Genomic DNA, 16,086 nt, shown 5'->3' with positions numbered 1-16,086 from the left:
CACCCCCACTGAAACAGGATTAAGAGATTGATTGTCTGAGTTTGCACATGAGTTAAAATGAACTGTAAACTCAGGAAAATCGAGCTTCAGAGAGAGAAAGAGCCCAGAGTTTTACAGACTGTACTTCTGAGAAGACTTGGAATAAGCTGCGTTTTCTTTGCTCATCATTTGGTGAAAGATAAAAATATCCTCTGCAAAGGTGAGTCCATGGAGGCACAAATTGCTGTGGCTACATTTTCTCCCCATACCTGTTTGGAGATGCATGCTTTCAATCATGTGGCTTTCCGATGGGCAAGTTCTCAATGATTAATGTCTTGAAAATGATAACAGTAAACCAGATGGTTGCCCAGGGTTTATGAAACTAAAGATCTAGGCAAAATTGCCTTAAATTCAGGACACACACAATTCCATGGCCTGTGAGAGTCCAAAATATTTAGGTGAATTTCATCTAGGCCTCAGTTTCCTTGACCTCCCCTGCTTATTGGGGCTGGTACCTTATTTATTTCCTGGACACTCACCCAGACTTAAAACAACCACTTAATGCTTTCTCCATTAAAATCACACTGCACCCTTAATTCACTCACTTTTACTTCACTAAAGACTTACGGGTCATGAGGAAAGCATCAACCACATGACAAACCATAGTAGTGTAGTCAATTTATTAGCTGTTATTAGATATTTTCCTCCTGAAATTCTTTTTAGCATCACACAGCTCAGAATCCAGTTCAACCCTCTCTCCTCTGCTAAATTTTCCTTTCTTTTCTTTAGTCAGCCTCTCTCTTTGGTCTAGACTCACCATTAGACACTCATCAGGGAGTATTCTGGAATGAGCAGCTATGCATCATCAAATCTCTGAAAATGCAAAGACACCCTTAATTCTGGATTTGTGTGTGTGTCTGTGCATGTGTGTGTGAAAGAGAGAGAGAGAAATAGGTATATCTGTTAGGTAGAAAAAGACAAGAGGAGTGAAGAAGGGGGTGAGGAAAAGGAAAAATAAGTTTCAAGGAAAAAACTGCCCAAACTCTGTCCAAGTAGAAGGCCCCACATGAAGACAACAAAAGCTTTGCAGGGAGATGACTTCTTGCCTATTGGGACCAGGCCAAACCTGTCCCAACCAGGTCCCAGTGTGGGCACAGTCGAACAAAACTAATAACCACTCAAACCACACCTCATCATAATCTCATTAAAATAGAATTGCAGTTTTGCTCCCCCACCTAGGGGCTTTTCTGTATGCATTTTGGGAGAAGACATGCACACCAAGAGGAATGGGTGTATAACCAGAACTGTCGATCAAATGACCTCACTCTGTCAATCAAAGAAGTACCTCTCAGTGAGGTCATGATAAAAGACCCTGCTCTAAAAGTTCAGAGCCTTTGTCTACCTTGACTCTGGCCCATGCTTCCCTTGGAGTTTATTCAAATAAAGCTTTCATTCTGCTTGGCTTTTGTGTCACTGCCTTTCAGTTTTTTGTTGTGGTGGGGACAAGGGCTGAGGAGAATGAACTCAACCTGCAACATAGTAAGGATTTCAGTGTTCACAATAGTTGGTGAATTTTAGAAATTATGATTAACAAGGCATCAAATATTCCTATCTGCTGGCATACAAACCACTTTTCCTAGACTGACTTTTACCTCTTGAATGGCATCAAATCTGTCATCACACCAAAGTCTTAACACTAGTCTAACCATGGGCAATCCCTGCTAACCTTGAGTGTTTGTACAGCACCCTCAGCATAACATAGAGATACAAAGGATTTGAATTTGTCTTTTGGGGGTTATCACGCATTATTGGAACAGGAGTCATTTTTGTATATCCTAAACTGGTATACAGATAGTCTGCTTTAAGAAAATCACCAGCCCAAATCCCCAAGCTTACACCCTGAGGAACCTGACACATAACACATATGATACATTTCTACTCTTTATCAAGTATTGGGAGTTAATTATAAATTAAAGATTATAACAATATGTAGCATGAACATGTGATAATGTAGCCATGTATCTTGTAATGCAAAATAATAATTTTAGCGCCTATTCAGTGCTAGACACTTTTCTGAGCTTTCACAGGAATTTATTATGATGTCACAATCCAACGAAATAGGTACTTTTATCATCCTATGTTTCATATTAGGAAACTGAGCCCCAGAAATACTGGATTAATAATCCAAGGTCATAAAACTAAAATGTGCAATGCTGAATTTTGAATACACATCTTTTGATTCTGTACACCTCACCTAATATTCCTAAAATTTGGTTTGAATAAATTGTAAGATATGCTATTGAACAAAGGTGGCCCACATGGTCAGTTAACAGAGGATAAAGTAGTCAAGGGAATTAATGAATGGGGTCAATATACAGGTTACAGGTTCAAGCAAAGCCAAGCAGCATGTTTCAATAGCACATCCATTTATATAACCATTGTCAACACTGAATACTCATAGACCAGATGAGTTCCTAATACAAAGTGAAGAAATAGTAGGTGATCAATACTTACATGTTTCTTGATCATTAGATCCAATCTTTAGCAACCACCTCACCCACAACCCCAACAACTATATTACCTTAATGAAGAATGTAACAGTCCATCTGTTCACTTGAGAAATAAAGGACCTATCTGCTCCTCATCCAATGTGTGTTGCTTCTACCACTTTAAATACAGCCCCGGAGGTAGGTATTTCCTCCACTTTCTTGCATTTCTAGTAGTTACGCTCTGCTGTGACCACGTCTTATTTTCTAAAGCCATCACTCCACACAGGCCTTACTCCGCTGTTGCATTTGGTTGGATAAATATTCTCCCCTTTTTGTGTTCTCTGTGGGACATAAGCACTCTGTGTGAATGTGTTTTTTGGAATAAAAATTATTCAGTGTTTCATTAATGAGATAATATGTTTATTTGCTATGGCAATAAACACAGCTGCAAATGAACTATAAAGAAATAGATGACTTGCAGATTTCTATGCCCAATGTGTCAAATATAATGAAAAATAAATTAAATGATCCATCTGCTTCCCATCATCTATTCCTTTATTTTTGCTAGTATCCATGGTTTTTAAAACCAGTCAGAATTATTTATACTAATTACTCACTAAAAAAAATCCTATATAGAAACTAAAAGACTTTGTAATGCAATATTGCCAACCCCTAACATATCATGCTTCTTTTCAACACTCTAAATCTAATGACTATGATGAACCCTTCCTCCTTATTAATAGTTTTCACTTTATCATGCCAATACTATTGAATTTTCTCTTCATTACTGTCTTACATGCACTGCTAAAATAATATATCATATAACAGGCTTAACACTAATCAAATCTATAATCCTGGTAGTGCTTGCCAAGAAAAAGGAAAACAAACAAATAAGGAATAAAAACAAAATAAGCAAATAAACAAAAAAAACTGTTTTATGCAGGTTACAACCCAAGATTCATTCTGCCTGCTAATAGTATTCATAGGTGAGGGTTAAAATAGCCTACAGCCACTGGAACTAATTAAATATAATTGAACTACTTTTTTTCCTGTTTCATTGTTCTAATTATCCCACTGAGAAACCACAAGACAGTGCTGGGAAAACACCAAAATTTTTTTATTTCCTCAAACATTTTCACATTCAGGCTTCTTGCTCTGGAACCTTTGTTTTCCTGAGCCTCCAGGGGTAATCCCTGAAATAATACTATAAAATATTTATAGCATTTGGGGTGAGACTGAGGTGGGTAAGAATGTGAAGCTTCCTTTCAAAAGGTCTTTATTGGCATCATTTCCTTTTTTTATTATAAATGAAATCCATGTCCACTGTAAAAAAAAAAAAGGAAAAGAACATACAGCAAATCAAACAGAAAAGAAAAAAATAGAAATCACCTACACTCTCATCAAGCAAATATAACTGCTGCTAACACCTTGTTTATTCTCCCAACATTTATCTATTCATAGCACACATATTTTTAAACAAAACTGAGATGCTGTGAGATTGCTTCGTAACCTATTTTTCTCAATTAACAAGATAGGATATCTTTCCTTGTCTGTACACATAGATTCACATCATTTTAATTGTTGCGTAGATAGAAGTTACGTTGCCAACTTCCCACTGCTGTGTTGTAAGTATGAGGATATAGCCAGTGTGCCTGGTTGTTTCTTTCTCATGGCACTCCTACAGTCTGGTGGGGAGACTGGCATGGGACTTTCCTCTACAATGAGGATGCTCTGGACCTACATGTTAGAGGCTCTATGGCTCAGTGACAAGAGTGACTTAGAAGTCATTTTTTTCCAGTTTTATTGAGGTATAACTGATGAATAAAATTTTATATATATTTGACATATACAACTGGATGTTTTGATATATATTCACTATGAAATAATCACCATAATCAAGCTAATTAAGATATCCACCACCTCACAACCATTTTACTTTCCTTTCTTCCTTCTATGAGAACAATTAAGCACTTATGAATTACCTGCTTAGCAAATTTTAAGTATATAATATGGTATTGTTAACTGAAGTCACACTGTAGTACAAAATTTCAGTTATGCAAGATGAATACCTTCTAGAAGGATCTTTTAAAACTGGAAAAACAAAAGCAGAGTTTTTAAGAGTTTGAAGGTAAATTATTTTTTTCCACATTTCTAGTCTCTACATTTCCTGTTGTTGCACAAGCCACCTCCCCTGCCTAGATAGGATAAGGTCTTGAGATTTCTGTCTATGACGGCATTGTGGTTGTAGGAGTTGCAGGAACTAAAGCCACTTCCCATTTACCACTCTACCCCTGCCTTTATAGCTGCTATTACCTCAGCCCGAAATGTCCTGAAGCAGAGCTTTTCCACTCATGAACTATGACTTTGGGCAAATAACTTAACCTCTGTCTGCCTTTAACCATTTGTTACAATGATGGAATAATAGTATTCCCTATGTTATGAGACATTTATAACAAATAAAGGGATTCATTAAGCACTTACCAAAGTTCCCTGGCTTTTAGAAAGTACTCAAAATATGTCAGTTCTCATCATTCTAGCTCCAAATATCCCCATCCTTCCAATTCCAGCTCAACCATCTCCTCCAGGAAACATTTCCTGTGCTCTCAACGGATATGAGCATTTTTGCTTCTGACTTCACATTTCCCCAGTACTTCTCTCTTGGCATTATTTTTATAAACCATTGTAATTAAGCATATTAATTTCCCTTACTAGACTATGTAATTCTTAAGAAACATGCCATCTCCTTCTTTCCATGTGTGGTTGACTGATTGGCTGAATAGTGCCCCTCTCTTCCCCCAAAAGATGTCCACTTCCTAATCCCCAAACATTATGAACCTTATATGGAAAAATGGATTTTGAAGATGTGATTAAGTTAAGGATCTTGAGATGGGATTATACTGAATTATCCATGTGTAAAAATACAAGGACTCATATAAATGGAAGACAGGAGACGAGAGTGAGTAGTAGGAGACTGATCAGAGCAAGAGGTCAGAGTCACGTAGTAATGAACCAAAGGATGCCAACAGCCTCTACAAGTGGAAGAGGCAAGACATACATTCTCCCTTGGAGCCTCCAAAAAGAAGGAACCAGTCCTGCTGACTCTTTGACTTTATCCCTGTAAGACTCATCCCAGACTGTGACCTCCAAAACTCTTAAGTACTGTTCTAAGCCACTAAGTTTGTGGTAATTTGTTACAGCAGTGATAGGAAACTAATGCATCCAATAAGATGCTTAGCACATTGTAGGTGTTCAATAAATATGTAATGAATAAATTCTTGACAAATGCAAAACAAACAATAAAAAGAGAGAGTCTATTCAGTCATGTCAATTGTAAAGGTCTTAATCAGCTCAAAAGAAAAAAAGAAAATACCTATTTCAGAGCTGTATTTCTCCCCAGGAAATAAAATACATTTTTAAACTGCAGAAGTTCAATTACAATTCAGTTTCATCTGCCCATCACTTAGAGGTCAGGGTGGATTCTACTGTGGTGCTTAATTTACGAAGCAGGAAAAATAAATCATGACAAATGAGAAGACATGGGCTAGTTTTGTATCTGTTTTTGTTTTAATGGTATCACGAATCCCTAGGAGGATGTGAAAACTGATTCTGTGATATGTTTATGAAACATACCTAAGCTGTAAGGAGCCAAAGCCTACACAAAGAAGCATTACTGTCGCATTACATGTCTCTCCTAGTACTCCATTCTCTGCTTCCTGATTTAAATTTCTCTTCAGGGCATACCTACACAACATAATCACCATGTTAAGATGGCAATTTAGAAGGCATTACATAAACAGCTTCTGCTTTATAATTCGTAATGTAGAGTAGATGTTCCTCATTCATCCGCATGGGAACTCAGAACTCTTAAGGGTGAGTCATTGCCAATTTCTGAGACTTGGACTGATAGTATTTCAAAGTAAAAATTAGGATGTTTCCACCACAGTAATGGAATTGGCCAAGTTTTTCTTTCTATCCTGCATTTCCCCTTCTCCTCCTCTGCTTCTTGGGATTTGTTTTCCCTGGAGTTGCACCATCAGCCAATGATCTTGTGTGTATCAAGTGACTGAGAACTTATCATCTACCTCCTACCCGTCATGGCTGAAAGAAGAAACAGAAAAATCTGCTGTGACATGAATTAGGAAATCTGGGCAGTTCAGTCCTGAGGCATACGGTAAGAATGAAAGATTGTGAAGGACAGAAACTATGATCTCAATGTTTTGTAGTGTTCCAAGGATACCTCAAGACTCCAGCGTATCCTTTCTTACACATTCAATCTATGAACAGCTGTCTAGGTGATCAGCATTCTCCACCAATATAGGCCAGACCCACAAGTTGCCATGCTTTCATGCTCTGGGCAAAGTTCTTCCTTCTTACTCAATGCAAAGATCTGGTGGAAAAATTCCTGAGCTCGGAATCAATAAACTCACATTCCATTCTTGAATCTGGTCATTATTAAAGATACTTTTGGCTACAAATGGAAAACTCAATACCAACTTGCTTAAACAATGAACACATTTATCATATGAAGAGTCTGATAGCTCAAGGATCATTAAGACAGCAACTTTATGGCATCATCAGAGCTTGTGCTCTCTCTGTAAAAGCTCTTCAGCTTCACTGTATTTTCCTTATCCACTAAGCAAGCTCCTTTAATGGTCACAAAATGTCTGTTACAGTTTCATATGTCATAGAGATATGAAAAGATCTAACCAAGGAAACAGTACTGTCCCTTCACATGTGTTTCTTTTTAGGAGCAAAGATGTTTGACTCCGAGATCCCTCTGGAAGACCACTCACTCCTCACACCTTATAGTCGGTCACATAGTCACATGGCTACCCTTATACTGATCACAGGGGCAAAAAGAAAAGCGGGAGAGAAAAAAATGTGTGACTTGGTTTAAACTAACCATTTTTCCTCCCTAAATCACATGAGAAGGAGTTAATGACCAGGGCTGATTCTTGGACAGGAATATACAGTGTTTATTACGCTATGTCTTCGACTACTTGTACAAATTTATGTCAAAGTCTTATATAAAATTTAAAAATAGATAGTAGAAGCCTAATTCCTATCTTATAATCATGGGGTCACTGAGCTCATATAATTTAACACATCTTTATAATATACCTGCTAAGTATAGATTACTGACCTGAATATGCAAAGGCATCAAAGTTTCTACTCTTAAGAATTGGAGGTGATTGTGGAGAATCTAGTAAGCACAAGAACAGCTTAAGATTAGATCATTATATAAAGCTACATGAGAGTTAAAATTCAATATGACTTAATTGAGGAGAACATCTAATTCTGGTAATAGAAGGGGTGAATGGGGCAAGACAGATTTCAAAAAGAAAGTAACATTTTAGACAGACCTGAGAGGATGGGCAGGATTCAGCAGACAGAGACAGTGAGGGGCAGCTCCTCATGTGAAGGAAGAATCTAAGTGTGATGGAAAGTTGCACCTGCTTCTTGGCATGAGGTCATTATTTTCTTGGTAACAATGGCCCATTGTTTTCCGTGGAAGCACTGGGCCTACTCTCATGCTTTTTGACTCCAGATGGCTTCACACAGCCCCTTACTCCAGGAGTGTATGGGATTATAGGCATATGATCTAGGCTCATTATTCTATTTTTCTATCCATAATGGTTGGTTGAGGTCCAATCAGAACTATTTCTCAGACTTCTTTTTGAATTACTGAAAAAAATTGGCATTATTCCACTGGATTTGAACATGAGACTACATATAGGCCTAAAAATATAAATTTTGCTATTGTATAGACCTGAGGCTTATTGCATCACGGTGATACCTGATGACATTTGGTCCCTTACTTCAAACCGCATCTGAAGCCAGCCACCACTATCCCTCCCACTTCTTGGATCAGAAAATTTGTTCTTCTGACCAAGATTTTTTTCACTTTTGTATCTGAAAATATGATTTTAGTCAGATTTTCAGTTACTTGTAACATAAAGGATCCAATTGGTTATTGAAAAAACATGTAAAGATGGGGAAACACTGAGGTTTCACAGAAAAAACCGACTGGAGAAAGGAAAATTCTATGGAGAACAAAAATTTCTCTGCAATTGACATTTTCATCCAGTATGAGCCCACACTGCACATTCCCATGAAAAACTGTCTACAAGGAAACTCTTTTGTGATTAAAGATGGCTGAAAAATCATTTGCTACTTTTCCTAAAGGAAGGCAGATCTAATTCTAAACTATTGAATCTAGTTTGGTTTTGGCGACTTTCTTGACCAAATCTATACAGAGAATTGATGTTCTGAAGCATCTGAGGTTAGGCCACTAGAAACCTTGTTGCTGCCATTTAGGCCTCTGGGCATGTTGAGACCACAAGTAAGAAATCCAAACCTGAAATCTCCATGCTGAAAAAGGAGAATGTAAGTGTTTTGCTTGAGATTCCCATATGAGCCAGGGACGCCAGCCATTCATACCAAGGTACAAGGGATATGAAGGACAACACCATTATGAACCCTCCAGAACAACTCATTCAGCAGATGAATACAATCCACCGCCCTACATTAATGTTACATAAACAGAAGTATACATAGCCAAACCTTGCTCAAAGTCCTTATCTCCAATCCTTGTAATTTAAGCCACTAGGTTTTAGAATAGTTTGTTACACAGCATATCTTATTGGACTAGAATTTGGTACCTGGAAGTGGGGTGCTGCTGTTAACAAAAGCTTACAAAATATGGCACTGCAACTGCACTGGACAGCAGACAAGCTGCAAAAGGCTTGGGCAGAGTGATGATGAAGCCCAGAAGGACTGGGAGGAAATTACTATTATTAGGAGTGTGGATAAAAGGCAACCCTTGCAATGCGCTGGCAGGAAGTTCGGCAACACTGTCAAATGGGGAATATTAAAAATAAAATGGAAAATATAAAAAATAACTAATGAACTGGAGATTTTGCTAAGGAAATATCTAGGCAGATCATTGAAAGTACCATCTGGTCCCTTTCAGCGACTGATGACAAGATATGGATTTATGTATCTAGAAAGAGAAACAAAATATAAACAAAGAACTATTCTGATTTCAGGCAAAATACATATAAAAAAAGTAATGTGCCAGTCTTTTCTGGATTCAAATATAAAGCTGTTTTTCATTACCAGCCTATCCAGAAGGCAAAAGCCTCTCAAAGAAATGTTATCAGGATAAATAAGATTTAAAAAACATAAAACCAAGGCCCTTTGTTAAGATTTCAAAAGGATTTAAAGCTATGCTTCATAGACCCTTTTAATAAGATAGAGACTTTTAAGAATCTGGTGTGTTGTCTCCTGTATTCTGGCTCCCAGCCAAAGCAGAGAGCAACAGGGTCTTGAAGAGATCTGTAGGTGTGATTTCTTTTACTACCTTGAAGTGCAAATTATTCAGGAGAATCCGATGAAGGTTTTAAGAGAATTGCAATTAAGGGGGAAAAAAATAAAAGGATTGAGAGAACTGAACCAGGGAGCAAGAAAGTAGACCCACAAGCTATAGAGAATCATTCTCAGGTGGTAAAACTGGACCCTATCAAGGAATAGGCATGATGTTTCCAGCTGGACTTCAATATCAGTCCACGATAGACCAGAATCACGATGGACCAGTGACTGCTATTTACCTTTTATTGCACTCTTTTTTTTAAATAAGATTGTCTATTTCAGCTCTTATTCTTTGCAGGAGCCTAAAGTTCCTTTTCCTCCCACCAAGAAGCATCCACTGCATTGGTCAGGGCTGTGGCTGAAGAAGTGCAGAATGCCTTTGGATCAGAAACTCTGTGCTCCTATCTCAGCTCCACCACTTGTAAGTTAGGGAAACATTTAAATTACTTACAGTTTGGTGCTTACTGAAAAGGGGAATAACAAGACCTTGTGCAATTATCAGGAGGTCTAAATGGGACACCATGCATAAATGTGCCTGCTTAGCAGGTTGTCTGACACAACGTAGGTATTCAGTGAATATTAAATTGAATTAGGGGTGGAAACCGTGCACCATAAGTCAGATTCTACTAAATCTCTGGTGACACAGACATCTAATTGGAATTCCGTCACTCTTTCCCTTCTTTATGGAATGTAAGTACCAAGGTAAATGCTTTTGTCATTGACTGGAGAAACCATGCCTACTGCTGAGGAGTTTAGTTTTAATGACATCCTAAATCCTTAGGAGAGGAGGAAATCTGAGAGAATTGGCAGGTCCTGTCATTGACATAAACACAACTTTCCTGGGACAGAGGTTTGCGGCCTTCTGAGGAGGGTCATGGAAATGTGTTGCTGGCTGGCAACTTTCTGATAAAGCAAGCTGAATGTCACCAACAGAACTCTGAATGCTGAATAAGAATGGCCCAGTGAAAACCTTTAAAAAATAAGTTTCTTGGGTTAAATAACGTTAGAAATCAGTGCATATATTACATTCCTTCTTGAAGAACCACAAGGAGCACAAACACTTGCTATATGCATCTTTAATGAATTTAGAACCTGGGAACTATTAATGCTAAAAACCCTTTCACAGTTAATATCTAGTAATATTCTGAGGAATTAGACCATAAGATAAATATTCACAAAATGAAAATCTATGCTGATAGTACATAGAAATCCTCAGATACAAGAAAAATGTGCTTATACTTGATTATAGGAAGCATTTTCATTTCAACTGGGGTTGTTACTGGAAAAAACACACTTTAAGAAAAAATAGGATATTGTTTCATTTCCCATATTGCTACCTTTGTTTTTATAGAACCAGTGCCTTTTAGAGGTGGGAAGCATCTAAGCACCATGTATTTAATTAGATGCGAGAAAACAGAAGCCAAGTAAGGGGCAATGATTTGCCTGAAGTTCATGACCTGAGTCTCTGACAGAACTATGAAGAGCCTCAGAACTGGAGGTTAGACCTCCGGACTGTAACCAAGGGGAATAACATACAGTGATTGGGCGGTTCAAATTTCAGTCCCAAACTCTTTTATCTTTCACATGTAATTCATTCTTTAAAAGCCTCAGTTAACTCCTATGTAAATTCAGAATGATAATAATAGCACCTTGATCATATATTATGTTGAATAAGTGACACAATAGCTTGTGACAGCACTTGGCTCAATGCTTTTAAACAAATGCATTTATTAATGGTTATTATGTTATTAACAAGCCTCATGCCTTTCTACCACATGATGTTCCATAAAACATTTTTATTTTAGCAGTTTATTTTCCTATTTTTTAAATGTATTATTTTTCATGTATCACTCTTACGTCCCTTCTCCTAGCCACAAAGAAGGGTAAGTTGAAATGATTCGTGGTGTGATTTGGCAGGCTGGAAGGGACTGGTTGAAACCAGAAGTCCTGGGTTCCCATCCTAACCTCACCACTTACAAGTTGTATAACTTGGGCAAAAATTTATTTTTTGAGGCTTAAATTAAAAAGTTTACCTTGCTAAATATGGTGCAACCTATGAGTGTGGCTAGCACAGAGGGCCAGATTTTGGACATGCAATCCATACTATCAAACATGGTTCCATTCTTAGAAGGGTCCCACACTTGGTTTAAAGCTCTGCTGTTGCTGATATGAAATTCTTGATAATTTTGAATAAATGAGTTCACATTTTAACTTTTATCCTCTAAAATTATTTAGCCTGTCCTGCTAGCATATTGTCTTTCACATAGTAGGTAATGTACAAATATTAGCCTAAAACAGGATAGATATTAGCATGTCCTAATTATCCTTTGGCAACACAGACAACTGAGTGTTCATTATTTTCATCCCCTTTAGGAGATTTAAGATCCCTTTAAAAGCTTTTGTAATTTATTACAATGCTACTGATTTTTAGCTATTTAACTGCCCTCTCAATTAGTTGAAGAGATTAAAGAAAGCTTTGCTATTACTGTGAGATTTGATTTTTAGCAAACTACTAAACCTGTAGGGGGTAAGCTGAGAAGACATTCAGGCACTCCTTTTACACAAGTCCATCCTCTTGATCAAGGGCAGGAAACTTTAACTGGGCATATATAAGATCCTTGGTCTGTTCAGAGGGGTGAAATTTCTGGATTGTTATTCAGTGAATCCGCTAATTTGACTACAAGTGCCTAGAGATAATAGTCAAAATCTACCTATCCCAGAATTTTCCAAATATATTCTGCGAAGCATTCATCCCATCAACAAAGAAAAAGCCAACAAAACTTCCAAATAAGTTACTTGTAGTCAAGTAATTTGGGGAAGATTTTCCTATACTAAGAAAAGATTTTTCCTTTTCCTAACTGGAAAGTCCTATTGAACATGAATATATACATGAAATGAATATGTACCTACTTAACTTTATTTAGTTAAATACACATTAAACATACTTATTTAATGTTAGATTTTTTTTCCAATTAAAAGCTATAAATAAGTGAAACACATCTAGAATAATGGAGTAAGGATTGCCAAAACCTGCTTCTCCATAATAGCAATGAGAACACTGGCAAACTTTGTCAAATCATATTTTCAGAACTCCAGAAAATAACCAGTCTTACAAAAAATCTAAAGAGCCCTTATTCAAGAAAAATGGCTAAATCAGAAAGAACAATGAGATTTGCAATGTCGTAGCTTGCTCTACTCCCACCACTCTCCAGAAGTACAAGGTAAACTTGAAAACTAGTAGCCTCAGAGCCATGGAAGTTGTGCAAATCCAGTCTAACAGTCATTGGAGAGGATGGAGTGGATTTGGTGCCTTGCCCCACCAAAAGAAAAAGCGTCACCCCAGGGAGTTGTCACTATTTGACTTTTTTGGGAACTCACTGGAAAAGTTCCATTCATAAGGTTGGTCTTACATGTTCCCACATCCTGTCCATAGAAGAAAGCCCTACCCTAATGTGTTTGTTAGAAACAACTAACACTAAATACTGCAGGTACCTGAAATGATGAGTGAATTAGATCAAACAAAAAGACTAGATAATAAACTTAAAATGAAAATCTGGAGAATGAGATGTCTACAGAGAACTTTTTAAAGCTCTGATATATTCTGGGGACCTAGAGGACCAGAGACATTATAGAGCTGTGTTCTCCTCCAGGAAAAATCTAAGAAGCCGAAATCTTTCACCTCTGACTTTGAGACTCTGTACAGGAAATAAATGAAAACTAACGTAGAGGTTTAAACTGCTGGAATGTTGAAGATGTGCCCCAACACACACACACAGGCCTTCTGCAAAGAGCGGGAGATTACTGGTTCAAGGACTAAGAAAAATATCTGTTGAATAATGAGCTGACCACTAAGCTTACCAAGCAGAGATTTCAATAGTTACAATGTGACAAAAAATTAAGAATTTACAGAGTAGGATGTGGAGGGTGTGGAGTTATTTCTTTTTCTGCATCTCAATTAGGCTTTGGTGAAGTTATTTCCCTTAGGGGAAGGTGAGATTAGAACACTCCAGAAATATTTTTAAATGGTTGCTTTTATTGTACCTTAATGGAAGCACAAGGGGATTTTTATCTGATTTTCAGTTTCAGAACTGGTAGGGCGCCTAGACGTATATCTCACAACAGTGCGGAGTTCCTTAAGACTGGACCCCTAGGAATTTCTAACTCTCAAACTGGTCCATTCTGAACCTCTAGAAATTTGTCAATTACAATATACATTTTCCTAAAAGTTTCAGCCTCCAGTAGCTGGAGCTCCTATTATGTTCTAATTCTCCATATTTATCTGTCTCTCCAGATCCCATGGCATTCGTTTTGTCCTGTGCCTTCAATTCTCAATTGGATTTCATGGTTGCTGATTTTCAGATTTTTCAGCTTTTTCTCATTACAGGATGCCAGTGATGACTCCCAAGCTCTCTACATGTTATAGCAAAAGCAGAAGTTCAAGTAACTTTTAATAATAAAAAGAACAACTAAGCAGAAGACCAAAAAGGATATATAAAACCCAAACCACACTACAAATCAACTAGACTTAATAGACATCTCTAGAAAAATTCACCCAACAACAGCAAAATACGTAATCTTCTCAATCACACAATAGAACAGTTCTGTTAGATAATACTTGAGAAATGCTCATCTATATTTACAATATGAATAAAAGTCCTTATGTAAAACAAAAATTGGGCCCATTTTTTGATCATGCTATGTAGTTTTTCATTTGAGTGAGATTAGAGACTGGAGAAGTCATACTCAACAACAGTGTTGTCCAGTAGAATTTTCTGAGATGATGAAATACTCTGTATCTGGACTGTCTCAAATGGCAGACAGTAGCCACGTACAGGTACCAAGACCTTTAAATGTGGCTAGTACAACTGAAGAACTGAACTTTTATTTTTATTTAGTGTATATTAATATATATTTAAAGCTATACTTAAATACTGGCTAGTGTTTCTGTTACTGGACAACACAAAGAAAAGGGAGGTGGGTGGTTAAATGGCTTTTTTTTCCTACTCCTAAGCTGCTATACCTTCTTCCTGCCCTCCTCACCATGATTAAATGGCATCAGTCATTAAATGAGTGCTCAATGAACAGACAAGAGTGATTATCTCTCTCCAAACCTGTCTATATATGCCTTTGTTGTAGTAGTAAAATAGTGAGTTTTGATTTTAAAATATTTTCTCTCTAATGGCTGCTGATCTAAGGATTCAAGTACAGAAGGGTGTGGTATAAGTGTAGTGCTTACTAATCAGAATATTATCATATATCAGCTGTTCCTTTCTTTTTTTTAAATTATTTTTTATTTTTTTATTTTTATTTTGTTATCATTAATCTACAATTACAGAAAGAACATTATGTTTACTAGGTTCCCCCCTTCATCAAGTAATCCCCACATACCCCTTCACAGTCACTGTCCATCTGTGTAGTAAGATGCTGTAAAATCACTACTTGTCTTCTCTGTGTTGCACAGCCCTCCCAGTGTCCCCCACACACTATACATGCTAATCGTAATGCCCTCTTTCTTTTTCCAGCCCTTATGCCTCCCTTCCCACCCATCGTCCCCAGTCCCTTTCCCTTTGGTAACTATTAGTCCATTCTTGGGTTCTGTGATTCTCCTGCTGTTTTGTTCCCTCAGTTTTCCTTTGTTCTTATACTCCACATATGAGAGAAATCATTTGGTACTTGTACTTCTCCACTTGGCTTATTTCACTGAGCATAATACCCTCTAGCTCCATCCACGTTGTTGCGAATGGTAGGATCTGTTTTTTTCTTATGGCTGCATAATATTCCATTGTGTATATGTACCACATCTTCTTTATCTATTCATCTACTGATGGACATTTAGGTTGCTTCCATATCTTGGCTATTGTAAACAGTGCAGAGATAAACATAGGGGTGCACCTGTCTTTTTCTAACTGGAGTATTGCATTCTTAGGGTAAATTCCTAGAAGTGGAATTCCTGGGTCAAATGGTATTTCTATTTTGAGCATTCTGAGGAACCTCCATACTGCTTTCCACAATGGTTGAACTAGTTTACATTCCCACCAGCAGTGTAGGAGGGTTCCCCTTTCTCCACAAACTCACCAACATTTATTGCTGTTTGTCTTTTCGATGATGGTGATCCTTACTGGTGTGAGGTGATATCTCATTGTGGTTTTAATTTGCATTTCTCTGATGATTAGCAATGTGGAGCATCTTTTCATGTGCCTGTTGGCCATCTGGATTTCTTCTTTAGAGAACTGTCTATTCAGCTCCT

General features: G+C 37.4%; 1 long non-coding RNA gene across 1 annotated transcript; it reads right to left on the bottom strand.

The window, feature by feature from the left end:
• Positions 1–4,785: 4,785 nt before the first annotated feature.
• On the bottom strand, positions 4,786–11,697 carry LOC140850347 (uncharacterized). Its single transcript, XR_012133037.1, has 3 exons — positions 7,832–11,697; positions 7,612–7,671; positions 4,786–6,566 (listed from the first exon to the last, which is right to left on the bottom strand). It is a non-coding gene; the product is annotated as an uncharacterized lncRNA (long non-coding RNA).
• Positions 11,698–16,086: the final 4,389 nt, after the last annotated feature.

This window comes from Manis javanica, chromosome 7, assembly GCF_040802235.1.
Source record: "Manis javanica isolate MJ-LG chromosome 7, MJ_LKY, whole genome shotgun sequence".
Taxonomy (NCBI): Eukaryota; Metazoa; Chordata; class Mammalia; order Pholidota; family Manidae; genus Manis; species Manis javanica.
Note: the sequence above shows the minus strand (reverse complement) of the source record. Positions and strands in the feature narration are given on the sequence as shown.